A 14,048-nucleotide genomic window follows, 5' to 3' on the forward strand; every position below is an offset into this window, starting at 1 on the left:
CTCATCTCCTTCTATTTATTTATTCATCTACTAACACTGCTCTTCATCTCACATCTCTGCTTTCCTCACCCTTGTGTTTTTTTCTTTACATTACATTCTTTTCTTCTTCTACTCACACAGGGGAACCTCTATACCTGGGTAAAAAGGATCCCTATTATTATTATTTTTCTGTTTCCTCTTTTTCATATGAGCAGGAGCAAGGACAAGAATATTCTTGTTGAAGCAGATCCTGAACCTGAAAGGACTTTGAAGAGGAAACTAAGAGAAGCTAAAATATAACAATCTAGAGACAACCTTATAGGAATTTTCGAACAAGAAGAGGAGATGGCAGCCGAAAATAATAATAATGCAAGGAGGATGCTTGGTGACTTTACTGCACCTAATTCCAATTTACATGGAAGAAGCATCTCCATCCCTACCATTGGAGCAAACAATTTTGAGCTGAAACCTCAATTAGTTTCTCTAATGCAGCAAAACTGCAAGTTTCATGGACTTCCATCTGAAGATCCTTTTCAGTTCTTAACTGAATTCTTGCAGATCTGTGATACTGTTAAGACTAATGGAGTAGATTCTGAAGTCTACAGGCTCATGCTTTTCCCATTTGCTGTAAGAGACAGAGCTAGAATATGGTTGGACTCTCAACCTAAGGATAGCCTGAACTCTTGGGATAAGCTGGTCAAGTCTTTCTTAGCCAAGTTCTTTCCTCCTCAAAAGCTGAGTAAGCTTAGAGTGGATGTTCAAACCTTCAGAAAGAAAGAAGGTGAATCCCTTTATGAAGCTTGGGAAAGATACAAGGAACTGACCAAAAAGTGTCCTTCTGACATGCTTTCAGAATGGACCATCCTGGATATATTCTATGATGGTCTGTCTGAACTAGCTAAGATGTCATTGGATACTTCTGCAGGTGGATCCATTCACCTAAAGAAAATGCCTGCAGAAGCTCAAGAACTCATTGACATGGTTGCTAATAACCAGTTCATGTACACTTCTGAGAGGAATCCTGTGAGTAATGGGACGCCTCAGAAGAAGGGAGTTCTTGAAATTGATACTCTGAATGCCATATTGGCCCAGAATAAAATATTGACTCAGCAAGTCAATATGATTTCTCAGAGTCTGAATGGAATGCAAGCTGCATCCAACAGTACTCAAGAGGCATCTTTTGAAGAAGAAGCTTATGATCCTGAAAACCCTGCAATAGCAGAGGTGAATTACTTAGATGAACCTTATGGAAACACCTATAACTCATCATGGAGAAATCACCCAAATTTCTCATGGAAGGATCAACAAAGGCCTCAACAAGGCTTTAATAATGGTGGAAGAAATAGGTTTAACAATAGTAAACCTTTTCCATCATCCACTCAGCAACAGACAGAGAACTCTGAACAAAATACATCTAATTTAGAAAACTTAGTCTCTGATCTATCTAAGGCCGCTGTGAGTTTCATGAATGAAACAAGGTCCTCCATTAGAAATTTGGAAGCACAAGTGGGCCAGCTGAGTAAAAGGATCACTGAAATCCCTCCTAATACTCTCCCAAGTAATACAGAAGAAAATCCTAAAGGAGAGTGCAATGCCATTGAAATGACCATCATGGCCGAAACCACAAAAGAGGAGGAGGACGTGAATCCCAAGGAGGAAGACCTCCTGGGAAGTCCAGTGATCAACAAGGAGTTTCCCTTTGAGGAACCAAAGGAATCTGAGACTCATCTAGAGACCATAGAGATTACATTGAACCTCCTTACGCCCTTCATGAGCTCTAATGAGTATTCTTCTCCTGAAGAGAATGAAGATGTTACTGAGGAGCAAGCTACCAAGTACCTTGGTGCAATCATGAAGCTGAATGCCAAATTATTTGGCATTGAGACTTGGAAAGATGAACCTCCCTTGTTCACCAATGAACTGAGTGATCTGGATCAACTGACATTGCCTCAGAAGAAACAGGATCCTGGAAAGTTCCTAATACCTTGTACCATAGGCACCATGACCTTTGAGAAGGCTCTATGTGACCTTGGGTCAGGGATAAACCTCATGCCCCTCTCTGTAATAGAGAAACTGGAAATCTTTGGGGTGCAAGCTGCTAAGATCTCATTAGAGATGGCAGACAATTCAAGAAAACAGGCTTATAGACAAGTAGAGGACATGTTAGTGAAGGTTGAAGGCCTTTACATCCCAGCTGATTTCATAGTCCTAGATACTGGGAAGGATGAGGATGAATCCATCATCCTTGGAAGACCCTTCCTAGCCACAGCAAGAGCAGTGATTGATGTTGACAGAGGCGAATTAGTCCTTCAATTGAATGAGGACTTCCTTGAGTTTAAAACTCAAGGACATCCTTCTGTAAACATGGAAAAGAGGCACAGTAAGCTTCTCTCAAAACAGAGTCAACCAGAGTCCCCACAGTCAAACTCTAAGTTTGGTGTTGGGAGGCCACAACCAAACTCTAAGTTTGGTGTTGAACGCCCATATCCAAACTCTAAGTTTAGTGTTGGGGAGTCTCAACAATGCTCTGAACATCTGTGAGGCTCCATGAGAGCCCACTGTCAAGCTATTGACATTAAAGAAGCGCTTGTTGGGAGGCAACCCAATTTTTATTTATCTAATTTTATTTTTATTTTTATTGTTTTTCATGTTTTATTAGGTTCATGATCATGTGGAGTCACAAAATAAATATAAAAATTGAAAACAGAATCAAAAACAGCAGAAGAAAAATCACACCCTGGAGGAGGATCTCACTGGCGTTTAAACGCCAGTAAGGAGCATCTGTCTGGCGTTCAACGCCAGAAACAAGCGTCTGGCTGGCGTTCAACGCCAGAAATATACTGCATCTGGGTGTTGAATGCCCAGAACAAGCATCAATTCGGTGTTTAAACGCCAGAATTGCATGCAAAGGCATTTTACATACCTAATTGATGCAGGGATGCAATTCCTTGATACCTCAGGATCTGTGGACCCACAGGATCATCTCAGCATCTGTGGACCCCACAGGATCCCCACCTACCACCACTCACTTTCTTCCCTCTTCTCAATGTTCATCCTCTCTTCCCAATAAACACTCTTCCCCAAAATTCTTCACCAATCACCTCAATCTCTCTTCCCTATCACTACTTCACCACTCACATCCATCCATTCTTCCCCATAAACCTACCTCATAAACTAGGGGTGGCAAAACGGGTCGAGCCCGTCGGGCCGATCCGCTAAACCCGCTAAAAAAGGCGGGTCGGGCTAGGATTTGGAGCCCGCCAAATTAAAAAAACCCGCCAAACCCGCACCGCCAAATTGGCGGGTTTTGGCGGGGCGGGGCGGGCCGGTCCGCCGGGCCGAAGATTTTTATTTTTTATTTTTTTATATTAAATAAAAGAGTGATTACTATTATAAAATTAATAATTATAAAATTTTTAAACACTTTTTTTCATTTTTTATTTTTATTCTTCTTTTAGTTATTAACTTTATTTATTTTATTTTACAATTTCATATATATGCTCAAATTATGTGACTTATTTTATAAAATAAAGATGATTCTATTGACAAATATTATTTTGAACAATTTTATTGAAGTTAAAAATTAAAAAAAAGTATAGTAAAAAAATTATATTATAATTTGACTATTTTTTATTTGTATTTGATTTTTTAATTATTATTTTTTGATTAATTTTAATGAATTTTATTTTTCAAAAAAAAAAAAAGAGTTAAGCGGGCTAGCCCGCCAACCCGCCAATCCGCCATAAAGCGGGGCGGGCTAGCATTTTGAACCCACTTTAGTTGGCGGGGCGGGCCGGTCCGCCCCGTTTATGAGGCGGGCCTAGGCGGGGCGGGGCGGGTTGGGGCGGGCCGGCCCGCTTTGCCACCCCTATCATAAACCCCACCTACCTTCAAAATTCAAAATCAATTTCCCACCCAAAACCCACCCTTATGGCCGAACCTTACCCCCCCTCCCTTCCCTATATATAGCCCTCCATTCTTCCTCATTTTCACATAACACAACCCTCTCTTCTCTTCTTGGCCGAATACACCTCTCCCTCCTCTCCTCCATATTTTCTTCTTCTTCTTCATCTATTCTTTCTTCTCTTGCTCGAGGGCGAGCAAAATTCTAAGTTTGGTGTGGTAAAAGCATAAGATTTTTGTTTTTCCATTACCATTGATGGCACCCAAGACCAGAGAATCCTCTAGAAAAGGAAAAAGGGAAGACAAAAGCTTCTACCTCCGAGTCATGGGAGATGGAAAGATTCATCTCCAAAGCTCATCAAGACCACTTCTATGATGTTGTGGCCAAAAAGAAGGTGATCCTTGAGGTCCCTTTCAAACTCAAGAGAAATGAGTATCCGAAGATCCGACATGAGATCCATAGAAGAGGTTGGGAAGTTCTAACAAACCCCATCCAACAAGTCGGAACTCTAATGGTTCAAGAGTTCTATGCTAATGCATGGATCACAAGGAACCACGATCAAAGTAAGAACCCGAACCCAAAGAATTATCTCACCATGGTTCGAGGGAATTACTTAGATTTTAGTCCGGAAAATGTAAGGTTGAAGTGAAAACTTGCCAATGATGGAAGAGAACGTACGCCCCTACACAAGGAGAGTCAACTTTGATCAAAGGTTGGACCAAGTCCTCATGGACATATGTGTGGAAGGAGCTCAATGGAAGATTGACTCAAAAGGCAAACCGGTTCAACTGAGAAGACTGGACCTTAAGCCTGTAGCTAGAGGATGGTTGGAGTTCATTCAACGCTCAATCATTCCCACTAGCAACCGGTCTGAAGTTACTATAGACCGGGCCATCATGATCCATAGCATCATGATTGGAGAAGAGGTGGAGGTTCATGAGATTATACCTCAAGAACTCTACAAGGTGGCTGACAAGTCCTCCACTATGGCAAGGTTAGCTTTTCCTCACCTCATTTGCCATCTATGAAATTCGGCTGGGATTGACATAGAAGGAGACATTTCCATTGAGGAAGAGAAGCACATCACTACGAAAAGGATGGAGCAAACAAGAGAGCCCATTCATGGAGCTCAAGATACGCATGAAGCTCATCACCATGAGATCCCAGAGATGCCTAAAATGCATTTTCCTCCACAAAACTATTGGGAGCAAATCAACACCTCCCTAGGAGAATTAAGTTCCAACATGGGACAATTAAGGGTGGAACATCAAGAGCACTCCATCATCCTTCATGAAATTAGAGAATATCAAAAAGCAATGAGGGAGGAGCAACAAAGACAAGGAAGAGACATAGAAGAGCTCAAGGACATCATTGGTTCCTCAAGAAGAAAACGCCACCATCACTAAGGTGGACTCATTCCTTGTTCTTTCATTCTCTGTTTTTCGTTTTCTATGTTAAGTGCTTATCTAAGTTTGTGTCTTATTACATGATCATTAGTATTTAGTAACTTTGTCTTAAGGTTATAAATGTCCTATGAATCCATCACCTCTCTTAAATGAAAAATGTTTTAATTCAAAAGAACAAGAAGTACATGAGTTTCGAATTTATCCTTGAACTTAGTTTAATTATATTGATGTGGTGACAATGCTTCTTGTTTTCTGAATGAATGCTTGAACAGTGCATATGTCTTTTGAAGTTGTTATTTATGAATGTTAAATATGTTGGCTCTTGAAAGAATGATGACAAAGAGACATGTTATTTGATAATCTGAAAAATCACAAAAATGATTCTTGAAGCAAGAAAAAGCAGCAAAGAACAAAGCTTGCAGAAAAAAATAGCAAAAAAATAGAAAGAAAAAGAAAAAGCAAGCAGAAAAAGCCAAAAGCTCTTAAAACCAAGAGGCAAGAGCAAAAAGCCAGTAACCCTTAAAACCAAAAGGCAAGGGTAAATAAAAAGGATCCCAAGGCTTTGAGCATCAGTGGATAGGAGGGCCTAAAGGAATAAAATCCTGGCCTAAGCGGCTAAACTAAGCTGTCCCTAACCATGTGCTTGTGGCATGAAGGTGTCAAGTGAAAACTTGAGACTGAGCGGTTAAAGTCAAGGTCCAAAGCAAAAAAGAGTGTGCTTAAGAACCCTGGACACCTCTAATTGGAGACTTTAGCAAAGCTGAGTCACAATCTGAAAAGGTTCACCCAGTTATGTGTCTGTGACATTTATGTATCCGGTGGTAATACTGGAAAACAAAGTGCTTAGGGCCCCGGCCAAGACTCATAAAATAGCTGTGTTCAATAATCAACATACTGAACTAGGAGAATCAATAACACTATCTGAACTCTGAGTTCCTATAGATGCCAATCATTCTGAACCTCAATGGATAAAGTGAGATGCCAAAACTATTCAAGAGGCAAAAAGCTACAAGTCCCGCTCATCTGATTGGAGCTATGTTTCATTGATAGTTTGGAATTTATAGTATATTCTCTTCTTTTTATCCTATTTGATTTTCAGTTGCTTGGGGACAAGCAACAATTTAAGTTTGGTGTTGTGATGAGCGGATAATTTATACGCTTTTTGGCATTGTTTTTAGTAGAATCTAGTTACTTTTAGGGATGTTTTTATTAGTTTTTATGTTAAATTCACATTTCTGGACTTTACTATGAGTTTGAATGTTTTTCTGTGATTTCACGTATTTTTTGGCTGAAATTGAGGGACTTGAGCAAAAAATCAGATTCAGAGGTTGAAGAAGGACTGCTGATGCTGTTGGATTCTGACCTCCCTGCACTCAAAGTGGATTTTCTGGAGCTACAAAACTCAAAATGGCACGCTTCCAATTGCGTTGGAAAGTAGACATCCAGGGCTTTCCAGGAATATATAATAGTCCATACTTTGGCTGAGTTTAGACGACGTAAAAGGGCATTGAACGCTAGTTCTACGCTGCTGTCCGGAGTTAAATGCCAGAAACACGTTACAAGCCAGAGTTGAACGCCAGAAATACGTTACAAACTGGCGTTCAACTCCAAGAATGACCTCATCACGTGTAAACTTCAAGCTCAGCCCAAGCACACACCAAGTGGGCCCCGGAAGTGGATTTATGCATCAATTACTTACTTCTGTAAACCCTAGTAACTAGTTTAGTATAAATAGGACTTTTTACTATTGTATTTGACAACTTATGATCTTTTGATCATCTTGGGATGTCTAGTTCTTAGATCATAGGGGCTGGCCATTCGGCCATGCCTGAACCTTTCACTTATGTATTTTTCAACGGTAGAGTTTCTGCACTCCATAGATTAAGGTGTGGAGCTCTGCTGTTCCTCATGAATTAATGCAAAGTACTACTGTTTCTCTATTCAATTCAACTTATTCCGCTTCTAAGATATTCATTCGCACTTCAATATGAATGTGATGAACGTGACAATCATCATCATTCCCTATGAACGCGTGCCTGACAACCACTTCCGTTCTACCTTCGATTGAATGATTATCTCTTGGATCTCTTAATCAGAATCTTCGTGGTATAAGCTAGATTGATGGCGGCATTCATGAGAATCCGGAAAGTCTAAACCTTGTCTGTGGTATTGGTGCACGAAATTGTGATGTCCAGGCTCAAACAATCCCTGGCAACGTGAGCAACTTGGTACGCGCAATCGTAATTACACTTTGATTATGTAAAATTCATGGCTCTTTCTTTCCCTGGAAATGGCGCCAAGAACATGGTGCCAATACCATGGTTCACAACTTCGATACAACTAACCAGCAAGTGCACTGGGTCGTCCAAGTAATACCTTACGTGAGTAAGGGTCGAATCCCACGGAGATTGTTGGTATGAAGCAAGCTATGGTCACCTTGCAAATCTCAGTCAGGCAGATATAAATTGATAATGATGTTTTCGAATAATAAATAATAGAATAGGGATAGAGGTACTTATGTAAATCATTGCTAGGAATTTCAGATAAGCGAATGGAGATGCTTTTCGTTCCTCTGAACCTCTGCTTTCCTGCTATCTTCATCCAATCAGTCTTACTCCTTTCCATGTCTGGCTTTATGCAAGGGCATCATCGTTGTCAGTGGCTACATCCCCTCCTCTCAGTGAAAAATATGCTCACATGCTCTGTCACAGCACGGCTAATCATCTGTCGGTTCTCGATCATGCTGGAATAGGATTCACCCTCCTTTTGCGTCTGTCACTAACGCCCAGCACTCGCGAGTTTGAAGCTCGTCACAGTCATTCAATCATTGAATCCTACTCGGAATACCACAGACAAGGTTTAGACTTTCCGGATTCTCTTGAATGCCGCCATCATTCTAGCTTACGCCACGAAGATTCTGATTAAGAGATCTAAGAGATATTCATTCTAGCTTATTTCATGTAGAACGGAAGTGTTTGTCAGGAACGTGTTCATAGGGGAGAATGGTGATGAGCGTCACACATAATCATCACCTTCATCACGTTCTTGGGTGCGAATGGATATCTTAGAAGCGAAATAAGATGAATTGAATAGAAAACAGTAGTACTTTGCATTAATCTTTGAGGAACAGCAGAGCTCCACACCTTAATCTATGGAGTGTAGAAACTCTACCGTTGAAAATATATAAGTGAAAGGTCCAGGCATGGCCGAGAGGCCAGCCCCCATGGTCTAAGAACTATGCGTTCCAAGATGGTCTAATACAATAGTAAAAGGTCCTATTTATAATAAACTAGCTACTAGGGTTTACAGAAGTAAGTAATTGATGCATAAATCCACTTCCAGGGCCCACTTGGTGTGTGTTTGGGCTAAGCTTGAGTGTTGCACGTGTAGAGGTCCTTCTTGGAGTTGAACGCCAGCTTTTGTGCCAGTTTGGGCGTTCAACTCTGGTTTTGGCTCCTTTTCTGGCGCTGGACGCCAGATTTGGGTAGAAAGCTGGCGTTGAACGTCAGTTTACGTCGTCTATTCTTGGCCAAAGTATGAACTATTATATATTGCTGGAAAGCCCTGGATGTCTACTTTCCAAAGCAATTGGAAGCGCGCCATTTCGAATTCTGTAGCTCCAGAAAATCTATTTTGAGTGCAGGGAGGTCAGAATCCAACAGCATCAGCAGTCCTTCTTCAACCTCTGAATCTGATTTCTGCTCAAGTCCCTCAATTTCAGCCAGAAAATACCTGAAATCACAGAAAAATACACAAACTCATAGTAAAGTCCAGAAATGTGAATTTAACATAAAAAATAATGAAAACATCCCTAAAAGTAACTAGATCCTACTAAAAACATACTAAAAACAATGCCAAAAAGCGTATAAATTATCCGCTCATCACAAGACCAAACTTAAATTGTTGCTTGTCCCCAAGCAACTGAAAATCAAATAGGATAAAAAGAAGAGAATATACTATAAATTCCAAACTATCAATGAAACATAGCTCCAATCAAATGAGCGGGACTTATAGCTTTTTGCCTCTTGAATAGTTTTGGCATCTCACTTCATCCCTTGAGGTTCAGAATGATTGGCATCTATAGGAACTTCAGATTTCGAATAGTGTTATTGACTCTCCTAGTTCAGTATGATGATTCTTGAACACAACTTCTTTATGAGTCTTGGCCGTGGCCCTAAGCACTTTGTTTTCCAGTATTACCACCGGATACATAAATGCCACAGACACATAATTGGGTGAACCTTTTCAGATTGTGACTCAGCTTTGCTAAAGTCTCCAATTAGAGGTGTCCAGGGTTCTTAAGCACACTCTTTTTTTGCTTTGGACCTTGACTTTAACCGCTCAGTCTCAAGTTTTCACTTGACACCTACACGCCACAAGCACATGGTTAGGGACAACTTGGTTTAGCCGCTTAGACCAGGATTTTATTCCTTTAGGCCCTCCTATCCACTGATGCTCAAAGCCTTGGGATCCTTTTTATTTGCCCTTGCCTTTTGGTTTTAAGGGTTATTGGCTTTTTCTGCTTGCTTTTTCTTTTTCTTTCTATTTTTTTCTATTTTTTTTTTCTGCAAGCTTTGTTCTTTGCTGCTTTTTCTTGCTTCAAGAATCATTTTTATAATTTTTCAGATTATCAAATAACATGTCTCCTAGTCATCATTCTTTCAAGAGCCAAAATATTTAACATTCTTAAACAACAACTTCAAAAGACATATGCACTATTCAAGCATACATTCAGAAAACAAGAAGCATTGTCACCACATCAATATAATTAAGCTAAGTTCAAGGATACATTCGAAACTCATGTACTTCTTGTTCTTTTGATTTAAAACATTTTTCATTTAAGAGAGGTGATGGATTCATAGGACATTCATAACTTTAAGACATAGTCACTAACTACTAATGATCATGTAATGAAGACACAAACATAGATAAGCACATAACATAGAAAACGAAAAACAGAAGAAATAAGAACAAGGAATGAATCCACCTTAGTGATGGTGGCGTTTCCTTCTTGAGGAACCAATGATGTCCTTGAGCTCTTCTATGTCTCTTCCTTGTCTTTGTTGCTCCTCCCTCATTGCTTTTTGATCTTCTCTTATTTCATGAAGCATGATGGAGTGCTCTTGATGTTCCACCCTTAGTTTTCCCATATTGGAACTCAATTCTCCTAGGGAGGTGTTGATTTGCTCCCAATAATTTTGTGGAGGAAAGTGCATTTGAGGCATCTCAGGGATCTCATGGAAATGAGCTTCTTGCGCCTCTTAAGCTCCATGAATGGGCTCTCTTGCTTGCTCCATCTTTTTCTTAGTGATGGGCTTGTCCTCTTTAATGAGGATATCTTCCTCTATGTCAATCCCATCTGAATTGCATAGGTGGCAGATGAGGTGAGGAAAGGCTAACCTTGACACAGTGGAGGACTTGTCAGCCACCTTGTAGAGTTCTTGAGGTATAATCTCATGAACTTCCACCTCTTCTCCAATCATGATGCTATGGATCATGATGGCTCGGTCTATAGTAACTTCAGACCGGTTGCTAGTGGGAATGATTGAGCATTGAATGAACTCCAACCATCCTCTAGCTATAGGCTTGAGGTCCAATCTTCTTAGTTGAACCGGCTTGCCTTTGGAGTCAATCTTCCATTGAGCTTCTTCCACGCATATGTCCATAAGGACTTGGTCCAACCTTTGATTAAAGTTGACCCTTCTAGTGTAGGGGCGTTCATCTCCTTGCATCATGGGCAAGTTAAACGCCAACCTCACATTCTCCGGACTAAAATCTAAGTATTTCCCCCGAACCATTGTAACATAGTTCTTTGGATCCGGGTTCTTACTTTGATCATGGTTCTTGGTGATCCATGCATTAGCATAGAACTCTTGAACCATTAGGATGCCAACTTGTTGGATGGGATTTGTTAGAACTTCCCAACCTCTTCTTTGAATTTCATGTCGGATCTCCGGATACTCATTTCTTTTGAGTTTGAAAGGGACCTCGGGGATCACCTTCTTCTTGGCCACAACATCATAGAAGTGGTCTTGATGGGCTTTGGAGATGAACCTTTCCATATCCCATGACTCGGAGGTGGAAGCTTTTATCTTCCCTTTCCCCTTTCTAGAGGATTCTCCGGTCTTAGGTGCCATCAATGGTAATGGAAAAACAAAAAGCTTATGCTTTTACCACACCAAACTTAGAATATTGCTCGCCCTCGAGCAATAAAAGAAAGAATAGATGAAGAAGAAGAAGAAATTGAGGAGAGGGAGAGTGGGAAGTGTTTCGGCCAAGAAGGGTGTAGAGGGGTGTGTTGTGTGAATTTGATGAAGAATGGATGGCTTTATATAGGGAAGGGAGGGGGGGTCAAGGTTCGGCCATATGGGTGGGTTTGGGTGGGAAATTGGTTTTGAATTTTGAAGGTAGGTAGAGTTTATGAGGTAGGTTTATGGGGAAGAGTGGATGGATGTGAGTGGTGAAGAGGTGATGGGGAAGAGAAATTGAGGTGATTGGTGAAGGGTTTTTGGGGAAGAGTGTTTATGGGGTTGTGTGAAAGAGAGTGCTGAGAAGAAGTGAGTGGAGGTAGGTGGGGATCCTATGGGGTCCACAGATCCTGAGTGGATCCTGTGGGGTCCACAGATCCTGAGGTGTTCAAGGATTTACATCCCTGCACCCATTAGGCATGTAAAAATGCCTTTGCACACAACTCTGGGCGTTCAGCTCCAGGTTGGTGGCCATTTTGGGCGTTCAACGCCCATTTGTGTGCCATTTCTGGCGTTGAACGCCAGAACCATGCCTGTTCTGGCGTTCAGCGCCCAGAAGCTGCCCATTTTGGGCGTTCAGCGCCAGAACCATGCTCTGTTCTGGTGCTGAGCACCAGACAGATGCTCCTCCAGGGTGTGATTTTTCTTCTGCTGTTTTTTTTTATTCCATTTTCAATTTTTATATTTATTTTGTGACTCCACATGATCATAAACCTACAAAGACATATAACTAAGAAAAATATAGTTAGATAAATAGAAATTGGGTTGCCTCCCAACAAGCGCTTCTTTAATGTCAATAGCTTGACAGTGGGCTCTCATGGAGCCTCACAGATGTGCAGAGCTTTGTTGAGACTCTCCAACACCAAACTTAGAGTTTGGATATGGGAGTTCAACACCAAACTTAGAGTTTGGTTGTGGCCTCCCAACACCAAACTTAGAGTTTGACTGTGGGGGCTCTGGTTGACTCTGCTTTGAGAGAAGCTTTTTCTGCTTCCTCTCCAAGGTTGCAGAGGGAGATCCTTGAGTTTTAAACACAAGGGAGTCCTCATTCCATTGAAGGACTATTTCACCTCTGTCAATATTAATCACAGCTCTTGCTGTGGCCAGGAAAGGTCTTCCTAGGATGATGGATTCATCCTCTTCCTTTCCAGTATCCAGGACTATGAAATCAGCAGGGATGTAAAGGCCTTCAACCTTTACTAACACGTCCTCTACTTGTCCATAAGCCTGTTTTCTTGAACTGTCTGCCATCTCTAATGAGATTTTAGCAGCTTGCATCCCATAGATTCCCAGTTTCTCTATTACAGAGAGGGGCATGAGGTTTATTCCTGAACCAAGGTCACACAGAGCCTTAAAGATCATGGTGCCTATGGTACAGGGTATTATGAACTTTCCAGGATCCTGTCTCTTCTGAGGCAATGTCAGTTGATCCAGATCACTTAGTTCATTAATGAACAAGGGAAGTTCAACTTCCCAAGTATCAATGCCAAATAATTTGGCATTCAGCTTCATGATTGCACCAAGAAACTTGGCAGTTTGCTCTTTAGTAACATCCTCATTCTCTTCAGAAGAAGAATACTCATCAGAGCTCATGAAGGGCATAAGGAGGTTCAATGGAATCTCTATGGTCTCTAGATGAGTCTCAGAGTCCTTTGGTTCCTCAGAAGGAAGCTCCTTATCGATCACTGGACGTCCCAGGAGGTCTTCCTCCTTGGGATTCACGTCCTCCACTCCCCTTGTAGGTTCGGCCATGGTGCTTATGTCAATGGCCTTGCACTCTTCTTTTGGATTCTCTTCTGTATTGCTTGGGAGAGTACTGGAAGGGATTTCAGTGATCCTTTTACTCAGCTGGCCCACTTGTGCTTCCAGATTTCTAATGGAAGATCTTGTTTCATTCATGAAACTTACAGTGGCCTTAGACAGATCAGAGACTAAGTTTGCCAGATTAAAAGTATTTTGTTCAGATTTCTCTGTCTGTTGCTGAGTGGATGATGGAAAAGGTTTATTACTGCTAAACCTGTTTCTTCCACCATTCTTAAAGCCTTGTTGAGGCTTTTGATCCTTCCATGAGAAATTTGGATGATTTCTCCATGATGAGTTATAGGTGTTTCCATAAGGTTCACCTAAATAATTTACCTCTGCTATTGCAGGGTTTTCAGGATCATAAGCTTCTTCTTCAGAAGATGCCTCTTGAGTACTGTTGGATGCAGCTTGCTTTCCATGCAGACTCTGAGAAATCATATTGACTTGCTGAGTCAATATTTTGTTCTGAGCCAATATGGCATTCAGAGTATCAATCTCAAGAACTCCCTTCTTCATAGGCGTCCCATTACTCACAGGATTCCTTTCAGAAGTGTACATGAACTGGTTATTAGCAACCATGTCAATGAGTTCTTGAGCTTCTGCAGGCGTTTTCTTTAGGTGAATGGATCCACCTGCAGAAGTGTCCAGTGACATCTTTGATAGCTCAGATAAACCATCATAGAATATATCCAGGATGGTCCATTCTGA

At 41.1% G+C, this 14,048-nt stretch overlaps 1 non-coding gene across 1 annotated transcript; it reads right to left on the reverse strand.

Annotated features, from left to right (window-relative positions):
* Positions 1-720: 720 nt before the first annotated feature.
* LOC112752917 (small nucleolar RNA R71) lies at positions 721-828 on the reverse strand. Its single transcript, XR_003177326.1, has one exon. It is a non-coding gene; the product is annotated as a small nucleolar RNA R71 (small nucleolar RNA).
* Positions 829-14,048: the final 13,220 nt, after the last annotated feature.

The sequence above is a fragment of the Arachis hypogaea genome, chromosome 15, assembly GCF_003086295.3.
Source record: "Arachis hypogaea cultivar Tifrunner chromosome 15, arahy.Tifrunner.gnm2.J5K5, whole genome shotgun sequence".
Taxonomy (NCBI): Eukaryota; Viridiplantae; Streptophyta; class Magnoliopsida; order Fabales; family Fabaceae; genus Arachis; species Arachis hypogaea.